This window comes from Pteropus alecto, unplaced genomic scaffold (assembly GCF_000325575.1).
Source record: "Pteropus alecto unplaced genomic scaffold, ASM32557v1 scaffold239, whole genome shotgun sequence".
NCBI classification, from domain to species: Eukaryota; Metazoa; Chordata; class Mammalia; order Chiroptera; family Pteropodidae; genus Pteropus; species Pteropus alecto.
Genome location: NW_006494613.1, coordinates 3,546,700 through 3,555,386, shown reverse-complemented (window position 1 = coordinate 3,555,386; position 8,687 = coordinate 3,546,700).

Genomic DNA, 8,687 nt, shown 5'->3' with positions numbered 1-8,687 from the left:
AAAAGCCAAATCTATGTGCCATGGTTTTTTGCTGTTCTTTTTTACTCTTTGATTCTCATTTGCTTGTTTTAAGGGACCAGTTATTTCTCCAGCTCTACATATATGTAATGATTAGAGAATTTATTTCTTCATATCATCTACTGGTAGTTCAATTTGGGGTCAGAGATACTTTTGTTACATGGATTCATGACATGAAGGAGGAGATAGCAATTGAGAGATTCTGAAGATAATTTTGTAGTATCTGACTTTTTAAATTTTTGTAAAAATGTGCCTCTCTGTACTTATTCTTCAACTTGAAATTTCCCTTACTCCTGTGCCTGGTAGAAGCAATGACACAAGAAAACATCATAAGATACCTTTCACAAAAGGTCTCTGAGGTGTTTTAAATTTCACCAAGTCACCCACTCCCTAAAAGCCATTGCTAATTCAAAGAGGAGAAAATGTCCTGGTAGGCACAGCAAATGCTCCTGTCTCCTCCCCTCACATCATTCTCTTCTCATATACTGAAAATTAAATATCTTTTATCTATTTCCTCTGCAGGCAGAATTTCTGTACATTGTAAGCTGACAATTACTTTTTTTATCATTAGCATTTTTAATTTATTTATCTTTTGGTGACATTGGTTAACGAAATCCAATATTTCAGGTGTACAATTTTACAGTAAGGCATATATACATTGCATTGTGTGTTTCCCTCCCATAGTTAGATTTCTTTCTGTCATCACATATATGACCTCTTTCACCCCAGATACCTTCCCCCTCTCCCCTCCCCACTACCGTTTGGTAACCATTAGTCGATTTTCCATGTCCATGAGTCTCTGTTTGTTTGTTCTGTTCATTTGTTGCTTCTAGGTTTATATCCTATGCATAAGTGATATCGCGTGGCTTTCAACTTTTTCTGTCTGACGTGCAGCGGCACCCTTACATATAGAGGCACAGTTTCCATGTGGATATGTTTCTGGAATCTCTTAGAATGAATATCTCGAGGTCCATCCATATTGTCACAAATGTTAATATTTCATCTCTTCTTATGGCTGAATAATATTCCATTGTATATTTGTACCACAGCTTCTTTAGCCAATCACCTATCATAGGACACTTTGGTTGCTTTCATGTCTTGGCCACCATAAATAATGCTGCAATGAACACTGGTGTACAAATATCTTTTCAGATATGGGTTTTCAAGTCTTTGGTGTAAATACTCAGTAGAGCAATTGCTGGATTATATGGTGGATCAATTTTTAGTTTTTTGAGGAACCTCCATACTGTTTTCCATGATGGCTATACCAATTTGCAGTTCCACCAGCAGCGTATGAGGGTTTTTTTTTTTTTCTCTGTATCCTCTTCAACATTTGTTATTACTTGTCCTGTTGATTATAGCTATTCTAACAGGTGTGAGATAGAATCTCATTGCGGTTTTGATTTGCATTTTCCTAGTAGCTAGCAACATTGAGCATCTTTTCAAATGTCTGTTGGCCATTTGTATGTCTTCTTAGGAGAAGTGTCTGTTCAGGTCCTCTGCCCATTTTTTGATTGGATCATTTATTTTTGTCGTTGTTGTTGCTATTGAGTTGTATGTTTTTATCATTATTATTATTATTCCAATAGGTAGTTATCATGGTAGTGTGCAAAGAGCTTACACTTTTGAGCCAGACAGACCTGCATTTGAATTCAATAACTTACTATGAAATCTTTGACAAGTCACTTAATTCCTATGAACACCAATTTCCACTTCTATAAAAAATAATGATAGAAATTGTGTTAAAGACTTTTTATATAAATTGATACCAATGTATGTAAAGATAATTCCAGGAGAAATTTATCAGATTAATATTATAAATTAGTTTAGTCACTTCTTCCAATTGAAGTACATACCAAGAGCAGCCACTAAATTTTACTGTCTCGCTCAAAAAGAAGGAAGGAAATGTGTCATAGCCAAAATGCATCAGAACAAAAGCCACATGATCTGAATTCTACACCTAGCCCTGGAACTAAGGAACTCTGTAACCACAGCTTCTGAACTCAAAAGTTTTTTCAGCTTCTACATCTATCTACCAAAAAAAAAAAAAAAGTCTTTCTCAACATTTTTTATGTAACAGCATACAAAAAAATGGAAGTTTCCTCCAGTCCCCACCATTTCCTTCAGTCTCCAGAGAGATGTTATCTCGATATGTCCATAACCATTCCTGGCATATCAGCATGTCACTGTGCACCAGATGAGAAGCTCTGATCTGGAAGATATCTAAAGTCCCTCTAGCTCATGATACTTCATCACTACAGTCCCTCTAGTGATGGATACTTCAGAGCCTGGAAAATGGTAAAACTAGAGTGGAGAGAGAACAAACATTTCAAGCTAGATCTAATCTTTCTATTCACATCATATGGACTGTTGCATAAAATTACAGTACAGACCCCACCTTATCCCCAGATGGTGCTTCCTTAAATTAAATTGAAATAATTATAAATCTTACAGTCTTTTTCAGTGCAAAAAGAGGTCTTAGCTTAATAAATAATCATTTATTGTCTCAAGCCCATTTCTAAAATTTTATAAGCAAAGGACAAATGTGAAGCTATGAAATTTGAAGAAGAATTAATTGGAGTAGTGGAACAAGAAACTACTTATCACTTTGGAAATAATTCATAGAAAGGATTACTATCATATTAGCTAGTCAACCCAGATAACATTGTCTTCCCATTTTGAAGCACCAGTATCAAAGGAAGGGAGGAGGACAGGGTAAGGGAGAAGAAGAAATTAAGAAGTCTTTCCTTAGTTCAAATGAGGATATTTTCCATGTTTAATTCTAGAAACTTGATTGATTTAGCTTTTATATGTAATGTCTGTGATTGACTTCAAATTAAATTCTGTGTTTGGTGTGAGGTGGGAGTCAAGGTTCTTTTTTTTTAAATTTTCATTGATATATCCAGTTGATGCAGCACTATTTATTGAGAAAACCATCAATTTTCTACTGATGTGCAGCGGCACCCTTACATATCGAGGCACAGTTTCAATGTGGATATGTTTCTGGAATCTCTATCATATTCCATTGGTCTGTTTGGTATCAATATTACACTCTCTTAATTACTATAAGTTGAGAGCAGTTCTGGCTATCTCGTAGTAAATGTATCCTAGCTTTGCTCTTTGTCATTGATGGTGATCCTGGGTCCTCTCTCTGCTCCTCATGACCTAATGAGGTAGTCAATATCCCTCTCATTTTAAAATGATGAAGCAATGTTTATTACAATTAGGTAACACTCCCATAGAGTGTCACATAGAGTGTCTGAGTCTCCTCTTGAATTACAATTAGGTAACACTCCCATAGAGTGTCACATAGAGTGTCTGAGTCTCCTCTTGAATCAAGTAGATAAACATGGGACAAACTGTCTTAGTGGCACAGCTGGTTATTGAAGGATGAGGGGATAGGTCTTAAAGAGCACAGACTAGGAAAAAAGTGTTCTTTTTACCAGAGAAAAGAGACACCAGGGCTGCAGAGAAGACTAAGAGAGAAATGATAAAATCTGGTCAAGGCCTACGCTGAGCTATCCAAGATGGATGCCTAATCTAGAGGGGCAGAGTTTGAAGTTGATAGAAATGTGAAGCTAATCTGGTCTGAAACATAGGGATGGGACTGGGAAGAGAGGATGTGCAGCCTCAAAAAAGAGAGCAGGTATTTAATTAGATTTTGCTAGATGCATCAATTAATATATAAATGAATGTCTTATAAGGGATAAACAATAAAAAGCCATCAAAAACTTCTTTGGAGATTTGAAATCTAGGTAACTGGAAAAATGTTAGTGCCATTTGATAGAATTAGAAAAGTCAGGAGAAAAATGAAAGCTTGAGTAGGGCATATTGAGATAGAAATGGACATGGGACATCCAACAGAGAATGCTCAGTAGGCAAAAAAAAAAAAAAAAGAGAGAGAGAGAGAGGTAGAGATTAGAGTTTTCAGCTTACAAAATGCTTTACAAGCTTCATCTTATACTCTATAAAAAGGAAAAAAGAAAAAAAAATAAATAATGAAGACATTTGGTTTAAGAGAAGTTCAGTGAGTTGCCCAAAGTGACAAAACTAATAGATGGATGATCTGCAATTTAAATTCAGGTTTCCGATGATGACGTACAGTGCTCATTTTATTACATCATACTGCCTCTCAGATAAGAATGACTAAACATTCAAAATAAATAGAGGATTTCAGATAATATGATTATATTCAGGCCATCGATATGATAATTTCTTATGTGAAAGTGCATGGCTTCAGGTGACAAACAACCCAAACTTATCAAACACAGCAAGCTGACCTCTACCTCAATTACATATTTTTAAAATTAATTCCAAGAATTACTTGCTGCAATTTACCTGCTGGTATGGATATAGCTGACAGCATCACCTGCCTGCCAAAAAAAAATACATATGCTCAAAGCTGTTAAATGGATTAAAATTTTGCACCATAAAGTAATGCCCATTAGCATAGTAAAAAATTCCACTTCAGCTTAAGATGTTCCCAAAAACTCAAGAACAGGAGAGGAAAGAACACATTTAGAAAACTTTATGAAATAGAAGATGTAAAAGAAATTACATAATATACAAGCAAAGAGAGAGAAAATATTTGAAAAATTTTCAAGTAGTTGGAAGCAGGAGTTGAGGAAAAAACTCTGAGAACTGCTGATTTTCTAGAATACTCGAGAATTTTTTAAAAAGTAAAATAAAATAATTATGTATTAGTTATCTGTTGCTGCAGAACTGGCACCCTTATTTCTTCTGCATTCTATCAGCAAAAGGAAGTCACAATGCCTAGATTCAAGGTGTGAGGAAGTAGATACCACCTTTTAATGAAGAAAGCTGGAAAGTCACATTGCAGTGGATGTGGACACAAGTGGCAAGTACAACTAGAACCATTTTGTCATCAGTATGTGACAACCATTAACTAGCTGTTTGAATTTGGGCAGTTCACTTCACCTCTCTAGGCCTCAATTTCTTATCTCTAAAATAAGGGTTAGGACCAGATGTTCCTACGATTCCTTACAGTTTTCTATTTCTAATGCAATGATTTCCAAAATTTCCTTCAAGGCAAATTAGAGGGTTTTAAAGTAACTCGATAAATAAATAAATAAATAAATAAATAAATAAAAGTCACTGCGAATAAATAAATAAATAAATAAATAAATAAAAAGTGAAGTGGCATATAGTTGCTTAGATTTAAGTCTAAAGTCACTTATTAAAAATCAAAAATGTTGTATAGAATATAGACATGAAAGAGGATGTTAAAATTAAACATTATAGTATTGCAAGTTGGAAATGAGTGAAAATATCTAGTTTAGTCATTTGAAAACACTAATATAAGCCATCAAGAGGGATTACAAATACTCTATGCTAGAAATTGAACTGTCCACTTTATGTCTTAAGTGACCCAGCTAGGTACTGGTTCATCACCAATATTCTACTTTATAGATTTGTCTTCATCAAGAATTCAGAGTCTAAAAGAGCCCAATGTTAGAATTATGTAGATTGACTTTTAACATAGTTTAAATTAGGTGGTTCATTGCTTCATCTTCTATTTCACTTAGACCATAAAGATTCAACCAATTTATCAAGTCCAAATTTTAGGTAAGCAAACACTAAGAGAAAGAATTTGGTCAACCAGTCAATCGTGCTTCCTGTTTTAATATGCAGAAAAGTAGCATACTCTTATTAGAAACCCCAACTGCAAGAGAAGACAAAATACTTTACTTTTCTCTGACTGATGAGGAGCCAATGGCTAAAATACAAGTGTTATTGCCCAGCAATAAGAACAAGCCTTCTTTGAATGTTAAAAAGGGAAGTTAAATATTTTTCTGTTGGTTTCACAAGTAGCTGTATACTTTGTTTTTCAACAGGATACACAGCTGAAATGTCCAACTGCTAAAATCTGGAGAATACTCTTTGACTTGATCTTGCCTTGTTTAAAGCAGGCTAAAGATCCATCCCAACAGTAAGAAAGAATATCTCTGAATTTAGCACAAATGGCAACTTATGAAGCTCTACAGTCAGACAAGAATGAGGAAATGCTCAGATCTAAATGTAGTTGTTGCTGTAAGAAAACCATTTCCTTGATATCTGCATGTTCATCGTCTTAGTTCTCAGGCCCCAGACAGCTGTCTCTCGGACCTTAGGAATTTAGATACCAAAAAGAAGATCCGAAAAACTAAAACCTACTAAGTCTGTACATCACAGAAAAAGGTCAGGCAGAGATATTTTTAGGATTAACATTGTGAGCTCTGGGTCTTTTTTTTCTTCTTTTGCAGAGAGAGATAGGTGTTAGATTGATCAGTGTACACATTCTAGGTAGAATTTAGAGAAGTTAGTAAGTTGGTATAAAGAAGTAATAATCTGCTTCATTAAAACCTGGAGTATTCATTGACTTGTTTACTGCTGGAGTGATGAGTAGTAATCCACACACATGATATAGTCTTTATATTTTCAAAATAGAAATCCACGCAATTTAGATGATGTTAGTAAGGGGAAATTGTGAAATAAAATAAAGATGCATTTTAGAAAATAAACTAATTCTTTGCATTCTTTTTTCCATTGCTTCCAAAAATGTTTGAAAATCATTAGCACCATAAACTTTACAGTTTCCCAAACTGCTATTTCCCAAAGTGGCTCCCTTCTTTCTCTACTCCCAATCCTTGGATATATTCATCACCTTCTGTTTCTGTAGCACACAGCTGAGGACCTAGCATTGCATTTGAAACAAACAATCTGACTTTCTTCATGAATATGAGTTTTCGAGAATGCCTATCAAAACAGAGAAACGATTTCAAATATTACTTTCCTTTTACCAGCTTCCTGTCTTCCTTTTTCTCTTCACTTTTCTGGCATATAAACAATTTCTCTTCAACTTGACAATGTGAGATTAAACTCCTTGCTATATTCGTGATTTCAAACCCTCTCTACCATCTCTTCCAGAACAAAGATTTTATACTACTAAACTGATGTGTGTTTTCAACATTTTCACCTCTACTTGTTTAATCACTGCAATCTATATATCAAGTCACACTATCCCTGCCTTTAAAAACACCTTCTCTGACCTTAAGCCACCTTCTATTAACCATGACTCTCTTCCTCCTTCTTTTTACAGCCACATTCTTCCAAAGATTGATTTACAATCTCCTTGTCCCCTCATTTATTCTTCAATTTGCTACAATCAGAATTCTGTCCCCATCATTCAAAAAAAAGTAATTTGTGGAAGGTTATTAATGATTCAAATTTTCCCAATTCGATAATTATCGTGGTGTCACGTCTCTGTAGCTCTTGCCACCGTTGATTGCTTTCTCCTTCCTGGAATGGGTAACCCTTCTCTGGGTCTTCTGCTCTTTCTTGGACTGTTCTCTCTCAGTTTTCTCTAAGGCCTTAATTTTACTGCCTCCTTGTCTACTGCCATCCCCTCTCCCCAGCGCCTCCATATGCACCTCCACTCTCCAACCCCCTAGTGCCCTAGTCCAGGTTTTACGACCTTTCTTCAGACTCTAGCAATTCTCTCCTCACTGGTCTGGCTGCCTTCACTCTCTTCCACCTCCACTTCCTCTATCCCTTGCTGTCAATGTGAATTCTAAAAATTACTCTTATCTAAAACTGTTGAACTCCTTGCTAGCATTCCTAATCCTGTTGCTTTAGCTTAAATTCCCTAGAAGCAGACCCTGACATAAGTGGTCATGTGTTAATAGCTTATTTGGGAGTATAAAGAATACTATCAGTGGAGTTGGGGAACTTAAACAGAGACAGGAAGGGAAGGTGACCAGAGCTTAATCCTGCGGGAATATTTGGGAAAATGCTACAAAACTCATATCTTGAATTTTCCCACTTGAAGGGGAAGTTTGCTGGCATATGGATACTTTAACTCTTATCAGTCTGCTCCTGGGAGTGGGAAGTCTCATTTCCCATAGCATTTCTGACCTGCCATGAGTGGCCAGGATGACCTTCCACAGATCCAACAGAGCTCTCAGCCACAACCTAAAGTTGGCACTGGAGCACAGTGAACTGGTTAAAATGCAAGAGATATGGGTGAGGTTCTGACAGCATCTGCTACAGATGGCTCACAAATGTCATTTGCTTTCTTTGTAGCAATTCTTCTTACCTTATCTCTTGTGGCACCCTGCCTCTCCTTCTTCTTGAACACAACCCTCACACTATCAGGAAAATCTTTGATCTGCGTGATATGTTGTACTGTTCTGGCCTTTGCTCCTCTAGAATGCCCTTCTCCTCTTTGCTCACAATTTACACCTGATAGTTTAACAGCCACCTCTATTGTTACCGATGTCACTACACCTGTCCTGACACACCTATGAGTAATAACCAATGCTTCCCTTGAATCCCTACTGTGAACTGCGCACGTATCAATCTTATAACCTTGAACACTTTCCTGCAGATTATATGTTTGTCTATGCTACAAGATAAATTGTGTTGAACTAGAGCAATGAATTCAGGTCACAAAACTACAAATATAAAGTAAGATAATTTATTTTCAGTGAGTAATTATTTTCATAATTGTCTGTAATGAAGTTGCCTATTATATAGATTTGCCTTGCTGAACAAATATATGAATATATAAGTAAAATTCAAAGGTATGAAAGTCAAGCGATAGGCTTGGACATTCTAAGAGTTAAAATATTCTATAAAATTTCTAATTCTACCTGTCTTTTAGAAACACT